The 17,305-nt window shown below is 36.0% G+C and overlaps 2 long non-coding RNA genes across 2 annotated transcripts; both read right to left on the reverse strand.

Annotated features, from left to right (window-relative positions):
• Nucleotides 1–818: 818 nt before the first annotated feature.
• Nucleotides 819–1,754, reverse strand: LOC113353154. The gene is made up of 2 exons (XR_003361110.1): nucleotides 1,298–1,754; nucleotides 819–1,200 (listed from the first exon to the last, which is right to left on the reverse strand). It is a non-coding gene; the product is annotated as an uncharacterized LOC113353154 (long non-coding RNA).
• Nucleotides 1,755–3,749: 1,995 nt separating this feature from the next.
• Nucleotides 3,750–5,856, reverse strand: LOC113353155. Its single transcript, XR_003361111.1, has 3 exons — nucleotides 5,483–5,856; nucleotides 4,396–4,449; nucleotides 3,750–3,897 (listed from the first exon to the last, which is right to left on the reverse strand). It is a non-coding gene; the product is annotated as an uncharacterized LOC113353155 (long non-coding RNA).
• Between the last annotated feature and the right edge of the window lie 11,449 nt (nucleotides 5,857–17,305).

Raw genomic sequence — 17,305 nt, forward strand, 5'->3', positions numbered from 1 at the left:
ACTGTCCAGCTGGAATAATTTTAAGAATTTACATTGCCATGTAAAATAAATAGTAAACTGTGGAAGAATTTTGTGACCTTAGACACTATCTCAATATGAGTACCAGTCCTGCCAAGACGACCGATAGAAATCAACAACAATGAACAACATTTGTAATGCACGTACCGCGTCTGTCACAACGATAGTAGAGCTTTACCATGCTAGAGAACAACTTATTCAAACCATTCATTATGCTACCGTGTCGTATTTTTCCACTTCTTGTGGTACGGTGTTCATCAGGTTCTTAAACCCGAGAACTATTGTGGTTACCATATTCAAATATATGCCTACCACAATTGCATCTTCCTCATTTGTGGTGTCAAAAAATAGACCAATACTTGCACAGGCACAAGTGCAAATTTAATTCACCAAATTCATGATTTTAGGTAATACCTCAGGCGAAGAGAATGCATGATATTAACTGTAAATATCATTTAAAAAAATGCAGCACTCATTATCGCTCGACTTTTGTATATCTACGAGGGGTTATTAAAATATGCAGCACTCGTTTTTGTTGTCACAACATATACAAAGTGTAGACTAAGCACTAGCTCTTTAAAGCTTTTCGATGCATATAATAGACGCACATTATGCACGGCGCAAAGCTAGCAGGGACACATAAGGGCGCAAAATTTGCGACTCTCCTTATTGCTTCCCGCAATATTATATACGGTGCATATATCTTCTCTAAAATCAAGCCGAACTATTTTCCACAAAAATCAATGGTGAAACAAGAAAGAAAACATTTAAAATGCCATGTATACGGTTCTAGCATAATATCGACAAATCTCGAATTTTGTCCATTAGGCTCGACGAGATATTAATTTATCAAAGTAGAAATATGAACACATTCTTTATATATTAAAAGAAATTATCTCAATATCAATTGTAGGTCATTTCAACAACCGTTGATAGATAAAGGCTAACCGTGTTAACCCGGTGTCCATTTCCATTGCACTCCGACCTTCAGTGGAATGACTTTGAATTCCGGAGATTATTATCACAAAGGAATATAAAATTTTGCTACCTCTCAAGATGCAAAAATTCCTCGCTTTGCCGATATTAAAACAGTTAATACCACAAAATCATTGGTGTATCAACAAAGGTAATTTTACTCTCTACGATATCCAAAAGGACGCGGAAAAACCTTCTGCTGGTTGGCTAAAGAGGAAAATAACAAAATGCTACAAAACTCAAATATTTGGCTAAATTCGAAAATCGAATAACATCACAAATATGAGTCGTTGCCAATACGCACCTGTTTTGGATACCTCTTCTTTTACCATAATAATTATTTATGCTATCAATAGCACAAACATGATATGGTAAGATATCTAACTTTCCTTTAACAAGTTCTAATCAAAACAGAAAACGAATTAGACATAATAATAATTGCATGTACATAACTACTTAACAATAGTTAAATTAAATATGCCAAGATTGAAGAAAATTATTTTTTTCGGTGTCGTCAGTCCCTGTGGTTACCGCAGAGCAATTCGTGCTGATAACGTATTGAACTTCACGGTCTGCTTTACTATCTTATGCTAAAACTAGTGCTATTGTTTATGGGCCAAGGTACAAAGTAGCACATATGAGTATGTATAAACACTGATAAAAGTTGGAAGAAGAAAGAACGATATGAAAGAAGAAGAGGGAGCCTTCTTATTAGTTTCACTTCTTATCTATCACCCTTTACATCGACCAAAGTTGGCTATTTATAGCCTCTACATAAAATGGTAAGAGGAAATGAAATTTAGCCACGTAGGGCTATATGTGCCGACTAAAGGATAGAGCTTAATTCTTATAGAATAAGAAATTTAGTCTTATCTTAATCTTAGTCGGTTTTTCTTAACCGAGAAATGTATCCAGTTCTAGCCGGATTGTTCTAGAAATAGAAATGGTGGGCCACTCACTTAATCCACGTTCACACAACACTAATACAGTAGAAGCGCAATAAACACGAAAAACAAAACTAAAGACAGTGAGCACCAAAACAAGGTGGCGCAGTCCAAAACAAGTAATAAGGGGTATAAACGAATGGCTATTATTTAGAGGCGATGTTGAAGGAAAATCCATCGATGAAGACAATATGTTTCTTTGTATCCAATTATATTACATAGTATGGGTCCACATGATTAAACAGAGGAAATGTCCGAGAAACCCAGTAACGAGATCTCTTTCTTTTATAAACCCGTCATTAAGATAACATATACGTGTAATCCATGATTAAAATTTGGACGGCTATAAATAGAGATTTATGTTTGGATTGTTTCATTTATTTACGAAAACGACATTTTTTTAAGCATGAGACGAAATAAAAAAGCCTACAAAGCTATTACACGTGGGTATGTTATTCCCACAGAGTCATTAGCAATAATTTGGTGGAGAAAAGATGGAATTGCCTGGTCCCATATATTTGTTGAGAAATTTTCCGCTTGACTTCCGTCCGCAGCATAGTTTGCTAATCCATCTGTTGCTTGGTTTCCTTCCCTGTAGTTGTGTTGAATATTGCAGTGTGGTATTTGTTGCATTCTATTTTTTATTTCGGACATCATATCTGCAATATACCATGGGGGTTATGTAGTCGTTTTTATGAAGCGCATCAGATTTTCCGAGTCTGTCTCAAAAATAACTTTTGGCCATTGTCGATCCATCGCCGTCCTGGTGTCCAGAAGAGTTGCCCATGTTTCTGTCGTGAGAGTCGCAGTTATTCTCAGAGGCTGCGCAAGAGCCAAAATAACCTGGGTATTTGAGTCTCTGCAAATGAAGCCCGTTCCCTCCAATCCTGGGTGACCTCGGACAGCACCATCCGTGTTGATCTTTATCCAATCCGGAGCTGATCTGGTACATCCTACTTGTATTGTTTTTGTAGCTCTGACATTGGTTGGAGTCGCCCTGACTGGTGGTTCCCCCTGGGATTATTGGGGGAAGAATCTTTTTTCCCCAATCAAATTCATGTTGTTGTCTCAAGGTTTGTGCCAATATTTGGTCCGGGGGGGAGTGGGTAAGGTGTTTTTTGAAAATTATTATAGGTGACACTGTTGGTGCTTTGTATAATTTGTGAAATGGTTGTTTGAGGATTTACTACTATATTGGAGTTGATGTTTTGGTTTTGGTTTGTGGATAGGTGAGATAAGAGATTGTTCCAGGAGATTACTGCTATTGGGCAGTGGAGGAGGATCTGTTCGGCCGTTTCTGGTTCCAAGTTGCATCCGGGGCATAGGTTTATGCGATTTAGGATAGTGAAGGTGGAGAGACCTTCATTTATAACTTTCCACAAGAAAAGCTGTACTTTTGGTGGGCATGGTAACGTCCAAAGGAATTTGGTCGGTGGTAGGGAGTCGATGTGGTGATGAGAGTCCTGTTGGATTAGGCAGTTGTATCCGGAGGCAGTAGTGCAGTTGTATCCGGAGGCAGTAGTGTATTTTCCGGATTTCGAGTATGGCCAGACTAATGTATCTGGAGGCCTAGTTAGGGGAAGGTGGATATTTATGATGTGTTGGATAGTCTCGGGGGGAGTTTACTCATCTGGTCGTGATTCCAGTTATGGGTAAATGGGTCGATGAGATCAGCTACTGTAGCGCCCCCTAAGCTAGCAGTTGTCTAATCCAAGAGATTAACTAAATAAAAAGGCACTAAGAATCTAAATCATTTACTTAAATAATCAATTAAAAAATCTTCTCCAAAACTTAACCCAAAAACTAGCCCGCTCTGAAATTTATATATAGAAGAACTCCTCTCAAATGATACATATATAATAATCATTTTGTTTGCAAATAGAACATACATCATAATAACCATATCAGAAGACTCAACGTCACTAAGCTTCCGCTGCGCAACTCTGATCTATCTCTGAAACTGAAAGTGGTAATTGAGTGAGCACATCATCCCGAAGGGTGCCCAGTAGAACCAACAACTAAATTTCAAGTAATCATTAGTATGATTTAAAGATGCATGTTTTACAGAAAATCGATAAAACACGGAAAGACAGTAAAACATATTATAGAAACTTCTTCAAAACAATTTAAAAGAACAGTAAACATCCATAAAGAGCACAAACATCCATGTATGAGATGTGTGTTTCCGCACATAAGGAAGAATAATATTACGGTGTATCGCCCTAGCCATGTAATATTGCGGTGTATCACCCTAGCCGTGTAATACTGGTATATAAAGGAAGAATAATATTGCGGCGTATCGTCTAGCCGTGTAATATTGCGGTTTATCGCCTTAGCCATAAAATACTGATATTGTGTCGGCACACATCTCATACCATACAAAGATATGCATGAATTTCACAACAATAATATTTGTAAAACAATAATGAATACAAGAGAGTTCGTTATCGATTCCTACCTCTTTTGATGACAAGCCTCGCCTACCTCGAGATCCATGATCCACTGGTTCATCCTTGAATCGATCGTTGTTAAAAATTAATTGTTAATCATACAAGCACCCTAAGAGTTTAGATAATAGGCTCATACAAGGTTCATAACATAATACCATACAAGTCTCCAATTACGGGCTTAGTCAATTAAATAATGGTCCTAATTTTATTAATGGTTTTATAACATGGTATTTAATGTTCTAGGCATAAATCGAAATCTACTTAACCAAATAGGGTTAACTTGAATGTCATCGGAAAGCCCTCGAAAATTCCTACAACTTTGCAGAAGGAACCGAAAGCTAATTCTAACTCTAAGTGGTCCAAAAACTCAAAACAAGATTTCTGTCCTTAAGCCCAAGTCCATTAGGCCTGACCCGTACCGACCCGCTAAACCGGCCCATTAACCCATTTAACGATATATCGGGTCAAGCCACGACCCGACCCACTAACCCGTTTCTCTTACCCATAACCTGAATGGTCCGACTAACTCGGTCACTTTCACAAACACTTGATGGGCACTTCTACTCATTTTCACAAAGAAAGTTCTTATTCAGAAATAATTCCAACTCTTGAAACAGCATACGGGTCCAACTTTAATGGTCTCTACATTACTCATTTCTAATTCAAATCAAGTACTTGACGTTCCGTCTGAATCTTGGGATGACCATCCACAATTTTTACCTGATGAACATTTATCAATTCTTGCTCTAAACCATCTAGAAAGTCTCATATATATTACTACTCGAGACTGATTACACTGAAATACAGTCTCAACAGGTCATTTTCTAGGTACCTATATCTCACTCGATTCTCATCCAAATTGAACAAACTTTATATCTACAGAACCACAAGACAAAGGACTATAATTGACGTTTATAGAGCTACGTCCAATTAACTCGTTAAGGTACCTATAATTCTGTATACAAATAGAGCAGTGAAACACAAAACCACCTAAAATCATGCTTTCATGGAATTACATGTTGATAGATTATATTTTTCATATTTAATAACAACCCATACCATTAAAAACGTACTAAGGTAGTTTAAAGTCGTCACCTTGATTGATCGGTATTGTTCCAGCATTGAATCCTTGTAACATCCATAAACATCATTATTCCATTTTGATGACTTCATCAAGAACATTGTTCTTCTTCTACTACCTCTTTCATTATCTATAAGAAAATTACCTACCAATCCTCTTCTGATTTTCAGTTCTTAAATCTCTCATGAGTTATTACAATTTCATATAGTTTCTTATTATCAATCCCATTAAAAATTCCATTAACAAGATCATAAATACTTCTAAACTATTCTCTCTAAAATCTTATCTTATCTCAAGAGTTTTCATTAACAATTTCTCTATAGCTTCCTTTTAAATCATACAAGGGAAGAGTCATCAATTAACTTTTCTCCAGCTCTCTGTTTCTCCTTCGAACCAACAGCACCACCTTCCTTCACGTGAAACACAAAAGAGAAGATAAACTCTCTCTTTAATTATTATTATTAATTAATGTTCATGTTAAACTAATAGAGTCATTAACGGCTAAACCATCACTTGATCATCTCTTGACCGGTCTAACAACGTTGACGTGCTTGAGGGTCCTTAAAGCTACTGTTTGAATCGGGTAGCATTGTTTCGGGTCAAGGTTTTGAAAGTGAGGGATCCTATTAGCTTGGATAAGGGTGTCTGAACCGTTTCTAATACGGTGGAAGGTGAATTTTTTTAAAATTGGTATTAGGGATGCCACTTGTTTCCATTGTGGACTGGCAGAAGAAGGAATGGGTGTGTTTTCTCGAAATAGGTTGGTTTTGTAGGTATTTCTCATTGTATAATTTGGAGCAAATGTTATTAGGTTTATCATGAATGCTCCAAATTTTTTTCATGAGTAAGGATTTATTGTGGTGAATGCTTTTTCTAATTCCAAGACCTCCTATTAGTATCGGTTTGTTTAGCTTGTTCAATCCTAAAGGGTGAAGTTTTCTAACAGAAGTGTCATGTCCCTAGAAAAAGTTCCGGGCAATTCGGTCGATCTTTTTTTGTATATGTTCAGGGAAAAATTGTGTTTGCATAAGATGGTTAGAGGTCGAAAGTAGGGAGGTTTTAATGAGTATTAACCTTCCCACTTGAGTAAGCCATTTTGTCATCCATCCTTGCGCTTTTCGTGCTAAATGTTGCAGCAGCGGGTCGAAAATGTGACTTGAGGTTCTTCCGTGCTTGAATTGTACTCCTAGATATGTTGGAGGGGTCGCTGAGGTTGGCATATCAAAAAATTGGTGCAGAGGATCCACCTGATGTTGTTGCAGCCTAGGGTGGTAAAATACTGTAGACTTTGCAGTATTGATTTCCTGGCCTGCAGATGAACTGTAGGATATAAGTAGCTTCTTGAGGTGGTTGTTGCTTTCCCGAGATGCTTTGTAAGTGATGAGGAGATCATCCGCATACATTAAATGCAAAATAGGTGGGGCTTTTTGAGAGATTTTTAGCCTTTGTACCAGACCTTGAACTTCTAGATTTCCCAGATTGGTCGATAGGATTTCTGCACAGATGATGAAAATATAGGAAGAGAGAGGATCCCCCTGTCGAATGCCTCTAGTTGGAGTGATGTATCCATGTGGTGTACCATTAATGTTGGTGGAGTAAGTAACTGTGGTTATACATAACATTATGTAATCTACAAAAATGGTTGGAAATCCCATTGAGGTGAAGGCTTTCTTGATGAATCCCCAGTCTAAGCTATCACAGGCTTTCTTGATGTCCAGTTTCAGAGCTATTTTTGGGTCCTTGGTGAGAGATGAAGTCTTGATGTGATGGAATAGTTCCCCATATATTGCGATGTAATCATGTATTGATCATTGAGGAACAAAGGCACTTTGATATGGGCTTATGAGAAAAGGGAGAAGGGGTCGTATGCGGTTCACTAGGATTTTGGATATCACTTTGTACATTATATTGCAAAGGCTGATAGGTCTGAATTGGGATGGTTTCGATGGATGATCGACTTTGGGGATTAGGGTAACGTTGGTGTGATTTATGAGGGGGTGAATGTTTATGGATGTAAAGAAACTACGGACCATTGCTATTAATTGATGGTGTGTGGTTTCCCAGAAAACCTTGAAAAACTTACTAGTATATCCATCAGGTCCGGGAGCACTTTCCGAGTTAATGGAAAATAATGCTTGTTTAATTTCCTCAGTCGTCACCTCCTCCGTTAGAGTAGAACATTATCGAGCTGTCAGTCTGGGTATGATTTGTGCAAATAGCTCCTCATCTATTGATGTACTTCGTGCCGAGTATTTTTCTATAAAGTGATCAAGGATGATTTTAATTACCTGATCTTTATCACTAATCCAATTGTTTTGCTGGTCCTGCGGTTGTTGTATGTTGTTGTGACTTCAGTGTATAGTCGCTTTCGTGTGGAAGAAAGTTGTATTGGCGTCTCCAGATTGAAGTCATTGGATTCTGGATCTTTGTTGCCAGTATGTTGCATGACATTGCAATAAAGTTAGGTGATGGCTCTGAAGCTGCTTTTCCTGAGATATCCAGTAATTTATTTCTTCGCCACTTCAAATAGCACATTGATGTTGTGTTATTCGGATTTTCTCGGTTGATTTCTTGATTAGCTTTGACAGGTGTCCGAAGGTTTCTTTGTTCCATTCCATAAGGGTTTGCCTCATTGTAATTAGTTTTAGCTGAAGATTTGAGGCAGGTTCCGAGTCATTCTATTGACTCCAGACTGTCTCGACGATTTTCTTTAGTTGAGGATGTGTCAGTTATAGATGTTCAAACTTGTAATTCTTTTTCCCTTGCCAGTCGATTGCTTTTGTATGAAGCAAGATTGGAGAGTGATTAGAAGAAAACGACATGTTTAGTACCTAAACTAACCTTTTTTTTACTTTTCTAAAATTTCCACGTTTCACGCCTTATCAAATAATCTTTCCACGTTTTACTCTTTTTCGTTGAAAAGTCTATCCATGTTTACTCTATAGTCTCTCTCTATCTATCTATCTATCAACTTTGCCAGCATTATTGTTCTCGTTTCTGGTTTCCATTTTTTTTTCATTTTTCACGAGGAAGAAGAGATGTCAAAGTCCCGATCAGCGGTGTATATTAGTTGCTTAAGGGAAATTGGTTGTGTATCCTGTATTAAGATCTTTTTCATTAGAAATCCTTCTTTTATCTCTTTCCTGTCTTCCTTCCATTGATTCTCATGATGATTTACTTCACCAATGATTGATCTAATGTGGGATTTTTATGATTTAATTCGGGTTCTATTTAATTTTGATAAATTTCTACTCTATTCAATGTTATGGGTTAAAAAATCGGATTTGAATCGTGATAACAACTCTGTTTTATGTCTATTTAATCATTTTAGGTTTGTTGTATGTTTACATGGAGAAAGAAGTCGGCACCAAAGACATTTTCACATTTATATTTAAGTTGTCTTAGATCAAATGGCGATTATCACAAAATTGTAAAATTCGAATTTTTCGGCAAGCTGGTGATAAAAATAGCGATTATCACCAAATTATGAAAATATCACAAAATTGTGAAGTGAAAATTGGAATTTTTACGCAAGCTGGTGATGAAAATTGTGATTATCACCAAAATGTAAAAATTGAATTTATCAGTGGGCTAGTGATGATGATTGCAATTTTTCCAACCCGCAACCGGTTGCAAAATTCACCCCTCTTTTATTTAAAAAGAAATGATAACTTTTTACCTTAAAATTCATATGAAAATTACGATTATTGCACAATTTTTTTCAGTGAGCCGGATATGAAAATTGTGGTTATCACAGAAGTGTGAAAACTGGAATTTTTACACAATTGTGAAAATTCAAATTTTTCAGTGAGCTGGCGATGAAAATTGGGGTTATCATAGATATGTGAAAACTGAAATTTTCAGTGAACTGGCGATGACAATTGGGGTTATTAATATCATATATATGTGAAACTGAAATTTTTACATAATTGTGAAACTTAAGGTTTTCAGTGGGCTGGTGATGAAAATTGTAGTTATCACGTAGATGTGAAAACTGGAATTTTCAGTAATCCATAACTTTCACGGGAAAGAAAAAATATTTTCACTTTTTAGTTACAAATGTTAAAGTTGATTCTTTAGGCGGATTTTTTTGAGGATTATCATTAATAACATAAAAATTGTTTGAAAATTTTCCACGTTTTTCAGTTAAGATATTCTAAATTTGGAAACAGACAGTAATTTAGGAACTGTTTTGCGGGATTGACTTTTCAAAGTTATAATTTTTCTAAAATAAAATATCCGTGATTGACTTTTCAAAAGATTTTAGACCTCTAAGTTTAATTGGAAGTGCATATAAAATTATCTCTAAGCTTCTTGCTGAAAGGCTGAATACAGTGATGCCATCACTCATTTCAGATTTTCAGGGAGCTTTTACTCATGATAGACAAATCCTAGATGGTGTGCTCATTGCTAATGAATATGTGGATAGCAGATTGAAGTCTAAAGTGCCAGGTATCTTATGCAAAGTTGATATGGAGAAAGCATTTGATAACATTAATTGGCAAGCTCTTTTTTGTATTCTTCATAAACATGGTTTTGGTGAAAAGTGGATTGGATGGATTAAATGGCGTGTTTCTTCTACTCACCTGTCTATCCTTGTCAATGGTAGTTCTACAGAGAAGTTCAAGCCTGGTAAAGTTCTTAGACAAGGAGATTCACTCTCCCCTTATCTCTTCTACTGTGGTGGAAATTCTCTCCAAGTTAATGAATGATGCTGTTGAGAGAGGACAGATAAGTGGCTTCAAAGTAGCTGAAACTGGCACTATCATTTCACATCTTCAATTTGCTAATGATACCCTCATATTATTGAATGCCGATACTGATAAAGTTACAAGAATCTTCATTATTATTCTTTCTATATTTGCTCTTACAGGTATGAGACTGAATCTTGAGAAAAGCACAATGATTAGTGTGGGTGCATATGGTGTTATTGAAGCTCTTGCTAAGGAGCTAGGCTGTAGAACTGAGAAGTTGCCAATTAAATATCTTGGTCTTCCCATTGGTGTCACTTCAAGAAGTGTTTCAATTTGGGACTTAGTGTTGGAAAAGATGGAGATGAAACTGGCCACTTGGAAGAGAAAGTATTTAAACAAAGCAGGCAAATTAGTTCTTATAAAACATTATCTCTCAAGCTTACCTATTTATTACCTCTCTTTGTTTAATTTTCCAGTGTGTGTTGAAAAGAAGATGGTGACCTTAATGAGGAATTTTCTATAGGGTACTACTCAAGAAATAAAAAATGGTTTAGGTGGGATGGAAGAAGATCTGCAGGTCAAAACAATGTGGGGGTTTAGGTGTGAAAAGCTTAAGAGCAACTAATAAGGCACTTCTGGTAAAATGGGTTTGGAAATATTCTAAGCAAAAGCAAGCTCTATGGAGAAGGATAGTTCAACAGAAGTTGCAAGCTTCATCTGAAGTAATTCTACCAACTGATGATGATGTTGCTCAAGGGAGAAGTCTTTGGAGGAATGTTACAATATTGGTTCCTGAAATTCAAGATTCAATGACCTTTCAGCTGAAAAATGGAAAAGGAATATGATTCTGGTATGAAAAATGGTTGGTGAATGAGTGTCTTAAAGATCTCTTTCCATTTATTTTTAAAGCTAGTTGTAGCAAACAAGTGTTTGTGGCTGGTATGATTCATGGTAGCAGTTGGGTTGGTGAGTTTAAACACAATTTAAGTGTTAATGAACAGTTGGAGTGGGATCTCTTGAGACGAGATTTGGGAGCAGTTCCAACGCTGGTGGAAGGTGAGGATGAAGTTAAATTCTTTGGAGACAATTTCTCTACAAAGGTTTTTTATGAAGCTATGGAAGGTACCATGGAAGATTTCTCCTTCAGTAAATTCTTATGGAAGAAAACAGTTCCTCCTAAAGTTAGCTTCTTATTGTGGGCAGTTTTCAATAACTCTCTACCTACAAGAGATGTTCTGAGGCACATAAGGGTAGAGGTTGAAAGTGAAGTTTGTGTTATGTGTGGCTTGGAGAATGAAACTACATACCATCTATTTATTCACTGCTCTAAAACATTTGAAGTGTGGGATTATTTTATCAAGGCATTTCGTATCTCTTGGACGGTTCCAGGTACAGTTTTGAAGCTCTTTAATGCTTGGGATTGGAATGTCTTGACTGGAAAATGTAAGGAATTGTGGAATTTATTGCATTATGCTTTGATATGGGTTGTCTGGGATGAAAGAAACAATAGAGTTTTTGGAGGAAGGCATAAGTTTGTATATGAGATTATTCTTCATGTTAAGCAGACACTAATATTATGGTGCTGTGAGCAGGCAACTTTTAGTTTCATTAACAATACGCAAGTTTTGCAAAACTGGGAGACTGTCATTCACTTGTAATCTGGTCAGTTGCTGACTATCTTTCTGTACTGACTTTTGGTTGGCCTTTTTCTTTAATATAAACTTTTTCATTTCGGAAAAAAAAAACGTAATTGTTATCCAAATATAGTTAGAGGTTATTTATGTAATCTATTAATACTATGAATAATTATGGGCTCCATATATCTAGCATCTTAATGGTGGGTTCTCCATATATGAAAAAAACAAAATGGGCTAGAAATATTTTTCCTTCCTATTATTTCAATTGAAACATTCTTGTTCTCACCAAATCAGACCTAGTAATCAAAGATAACCACTAATAAAATGTAGTAGAAGTGGGATAAAGAAAAAATACTTCTCCTGTTTAATTGGTCGGAAAATGCGACGGTTGTAAAATGTACTTTGCACATACTATCTTGATTGTGTACCTCCGCAAAAATAGAAGTATTTAGTTAGTGGAAATCAAACAATTTAATTTAAGGGATAATTAAGGTAGACAGTGACTCTATACAACTCATATTTAGGTTAAATACAACCAGGATTTTACTTTCATAATTTTTATCTATTACATTTTAAAAATAACTAAATGCAACCCAATAAAGTCCAAGTCAAACCGTAGTCATACAGCTCCAAAAATAATGCCATAACCATATGATTTTATTTAGGGAATGTTAATTTTTTTTTGTTCTTCGCATAGTATTATCACTCAAACCCTAGTTATAACAGTCACTCCGTGAGTGATCCAACCTCAGAAAATCTATGTTAAAACCAAGATGAATGAACGCAAAACCTTTGTTTATGAAAACAATCAAGAGGTACCTTTAAGCAGGATTTTCTTTGTTTTCTTTTATGGTTACAGTAAAAATGAAATGGTGAAATAGAGTTTAAATGAAGAACAATTCTGACCATGCGGCTGCGTGTGTATGATCTGACGGGCTATCAAGTTCGACACTTACAACATACTAATATGAATTTCGTATTATTTTCATATGTTGTTGCTACACAAATCCGCGAAACTCCAACCCAGTCTGATGTATATTTGGAAGAGATAAACATGAAGGAATATTCAGTTCCCAAATCAAGAGAACGTTCGCATTTCCGAAGATATTGTTATAAATGTTTCCGAGCAACCAGATCCTATTAGAGTTGTTGGCTTTGGTTAATTGATTCTACTGAACTATTTACGACTAATAAGGTTAAAATGATAATAAACTTGCTTGTAACATGCATGTCAATCTTTTTCATTCTTATTAGAATTAGTACTGATGGTTTCTTTACTTATCATTTAGATTTTTGGTTCAAAAGAAGAAGTGGTACAGTGGTGTCGTGATGAGGGAAGGCGGAACAATGTGGTGATTGTCATTGTAAAAGGTGAGAGTAAAGATCAAGGAGGTAGGTGACCGTTCGTCAAAATGGCAAATGAAAGCTCAAAAGAGATGAAAGTAAATTGATTCCAATCGATCAGCTTGGCGAAGCAAGAATCTCGGTGGTGGAAAGAAAGATTTTGGGAATTTTATTTTCTTTTTTTTTTATAACATGAAAGGAGTATTGGAGGAGGGGGATTTTGGGTTCTAAGCCCATTGTTCAAATGCATTTCTCCTACTTTAGAAAAAAAAATCAATTTCTCAATGAAAGATAACTAGCAGACAATGTCCCTCAGTCGGTGCTCCTGATGGTGATTCCTATGTCTATATGATTTCCTCTGTTTCTCGAATGAGGAATAAAAACTAACTGATTGGATTTTATTAGACTAAATCTGTCAACTGTACGTGGGTTGTATTTAAAAAAATTGTTAAAAGTAATTAGGGTTGAATTTAGCAAATACATATTTACAGGGGTTGTATTTAGTTCCAGTTGTATTTAATCCAAATGTGGGTTGTATTTAGTCACTGTCTTTAGGTAAACAAATTTCTTTATTTTTTTTGGACAGATTACACAAAATGGTGCAATAATCTTAATAAGACATTAAACATTTTTAAAAAATTATTCCATTAATAATTATGTAATAATAAATGTTACATTATATAACTATATTTTAATTATCTAATGCTTAGATTTTGCTAAAAACTAACAGGGGTAGTGGTCGAGATGGAGTCGGTGAGCAGTGGAGATGGCAAGAACGTTATGGCATTATGGCCAGTGGTGGCGGAAGCTGTTTCAGTAGTAAGAGTGGTGGTGGTAATTATTGGTGAACAACGGTGGCCGGTGAAAAATAAAATGCACTCATGTCCTTCAACCATAATAACATGTATCTTGTTAATCTTTTTATGTTTCTCCAAATTGAGATAGTTGCATAGTCTTAAATCACTATCACTTTTTTGCTTGCTCATAGGTCATGTTTTATTTATTTTTCTTATTTTTATATGACTTTAAATCTCAATCAGAACAAACGACTAGAGAAGAAAATTATGGTTATTTCATTGAATATGGTATGATTTATTTTAGATGTTCCACCGCGTTTTCGACAAGCACAATTGGGAGGTAATGAGCTTTTTCTCAATTCTTCAGGATTATGTTATTTTCATGAAGTTCACTTCCCTAAACATTATTTACTATGGTTATCTATCTTATTTATTTTAACTTTTTTTTTTAGTTAAACCTTGAAAAGTTGGAACCCATTTAAATTTTTTTTGAGTCTGATCGTTTTTCTTATTCTTTTTATGCACAAACTCTTGCATTTGTGATTCTGATTATTTTCTCCTTATTGTTTTTCCATCTTCATTCTCAGAGTACTACAAACAAAGTTCCTTGACGCCAGTGGAAATGAATATTGAGAATCATATATCATGTATCCTATACCAAATGAGCAACTCAACTTAAGGTTAACCACTTATGTAGTTTGTTCTTTATATGAATTATAATGTGTTGTATGTTTTGCAAATCATCCATTTCATTCGTGCTCTGTTAATGTTTTCGCGTTCCTAAAGATGTTCAATGTAGAGAAAGCAACAACGAGCACAATAACACTTTCAAATGTTTCATTCTTTTGTCTTACCAATTGGATAAGGGACTCATCATCTTTGGATAACTAATTTGTTAGTGCTACTGTGTTTGTTTCCTCCTCGGTAATGTATTATGTTAATTTATGTCACTGCATCCCAGCTATTCTACAAAAAAAAAAAAAATCCAATGTTGATGTGTTTAGAAACATCCCTTTCTTCGTTCGATTCTATATAATTTAGATGCTTTAATTGTTCAATTATATATTCACCCGCTAAGTTACATGGCTTGGTCAAACAACTACCCTGATATAATTTATGACTCATAATTTTTCTTTCTATTTAATATCATTTCATGACACAAATCACAAACTAACCTTCTTATTCTTAGTCTCTATCATATTACTAATTTTTATCCTTGAATGAGTTACGATTTATCTGTTATATTCTCAAACTTTGATCACACTGCTAAACATATTATAATATTACTAATTCGTGCTGATAACGTATTGAATTTCGCGGTCTGCTTTACTATCTTATGCTAAAACTAGTGCTACTGTTTATGGGCCAAGGTACAAAGTAGCACATATGAGTATGTATAAACACTGATAAAAGTTGGAAAAAGAAAGAACGATACGAAAGAAGAAGAGGGAGCCTTCTTATTAGTTTCACTTCTTATCTATCACCCTTTACATCGACCAAAGTTGGCTATTTATAGCCTCTACATAAAATGGTAAGAGGAAATGAAATTTAGCCACGTAGGGCTATATGTGCCGACTAAAGGATAGAGCTTAATTCTTATAGAATAAGAAATTTAGTCTTATCTTAATCTTAGTCGGTTTTTCTTAACCGAGAAATGTATCCAGTTCTAGCCGGATTGTTCTAGAAATAGAAATGGTGGGCCACTCACTTAATCCACGTTCACACAACACTAATACAGTAGAAGCGCAATAAACACGAAAAACAAAACTAAAGACAGTGAGCACCAAAACAAGGTGGCGCAGTCCAAAACAAGTAATAAGGGGTATAAACGAATGGCTATTATTTAGAGGCGATGTTGAAGGAAAATCCATCGATGAAGACAATATGTTTCTTTGTATCCAATTATATTACATAGTATGGGTCCACATGATTAAACAGAGGAAATGTCCGAGAAACCCAGTAACGAGATCTCTCTTTTATAAACCCGTCATTAAAATAACATATATGTGTAATCCATAATTAAAATTTAGACGGCTATAAATGGAGATTTATGTTGGATTGTTTCATTTATTTACGAAAACGACATTTTTTTAATCATGAGACGAAATAAAAAAGCCTACAAAGCTATTACACGTGGGTATGTTATTCCCATAGAGTCATTAGCAATAATTTGGTGGAGAAAAGATGGAATTGCCTGGTCCCATATATTTGTTGAGAAATTTTCCGCTTGACTTCCGTCCGCAACATAGTTTGCTAATCCATCCGCTGCTTGGTTTCCTTCCCTGTAGTTGTGTTGAATATTGCAGTGTGGTATTTGTTGCATTCTATTTTTTATTTCGGACATCATATCTGCAATATACCATGGGGGTTCTGTAGTCGTTTTTATGAAGCACATCAGATTTTCCGAGTCTGTCTCAAAAATAACTTTTGACCATTGTCGATCCATCGTCGTCCTGGTGTCCAGAAGAGTTTCCCATGTTTCTGTCGTGAGAGTCGCAGTTATTCTCAGTGGCTGCGCAAGAGCCAAAATAACCTGGGTATTTGAGTCTCTGCAAATGAAGCCCGCTCCCGCAATTCCTGGGTGACCTCGGGCAGCACCATCCGTGTTGATCTTTATCCAATCCGGAGCTTATCTGGTACATCCTACTTGTATTGTTGTTGTAGCTCTGACATTGGTTGGAGTCGCCCTGACCGGTGGTTCCCCCTGGGATTATTGGGGGAAGAGTCTTTTTTCTCCAATCAAATTCATGTTGTTGTCTCAAGGTTTGTGCCAATATTTGGTCCGGGGGGGAGTGGGTAAGGTGTTTTTTGAAAATTAGATCATTTCTAGATGTCCATAGATTCCAGAATAGAAAACAGGATGCCAAGATATAGGCGACACTGTTGGTGCTTTGTAGAATTTGTGAAATGGTTGTTTGAGGATTTACTACTATATTGGAGTTGATGTTTTGGTTTTGGTTTGTGGATAGGTGAGATAAGACATTGTTCCAGGAGATTACTGTTATTGGGCAGTGGAGGAGGATCTGTTCGGACGTTTCTGGTTCCAAGTTGCATCTGGGGCATAGGTTTATGCGATTTAGGATAGTGAAGGTGGAGAGACCTTCATTTATAGCTTTCCACAAGAAAAGCTGTACTTTTGGTGGGCATGGTAACGTCCAAAGAAATTTGGTCGGTGGTAGGGAGTCGATGTGGTGATGGGGGTCCTGTTGGATTACGCAGTTGTATCCGGAGGCAGTAGTGCAGTTGTATCCGGAGGCAATAGTGTATTTTCAAGATTTCGAGTATGGCCAGACTAATGTATCTGGAGGCCTAGTTAGGGGAAGGTGGATATTTATGATGTGTTGGATAGTCTCGGGGGGGGGGGG

Source organism: Papaver somniferum, chromosome 2 (assembly GCF_003573695.1).
Source record: "Papaver somniferum cultivar HN1 chromosome 2, ASM357369v1, whole genome shotgun sequence".
Classification (NCBI taxonomy): Eukaryota; Viridiplantae; Streptophyta; class Magnoliopsida; order Ranunculales; family Papaveraceae; genus Papaver; species Papaver somniferum.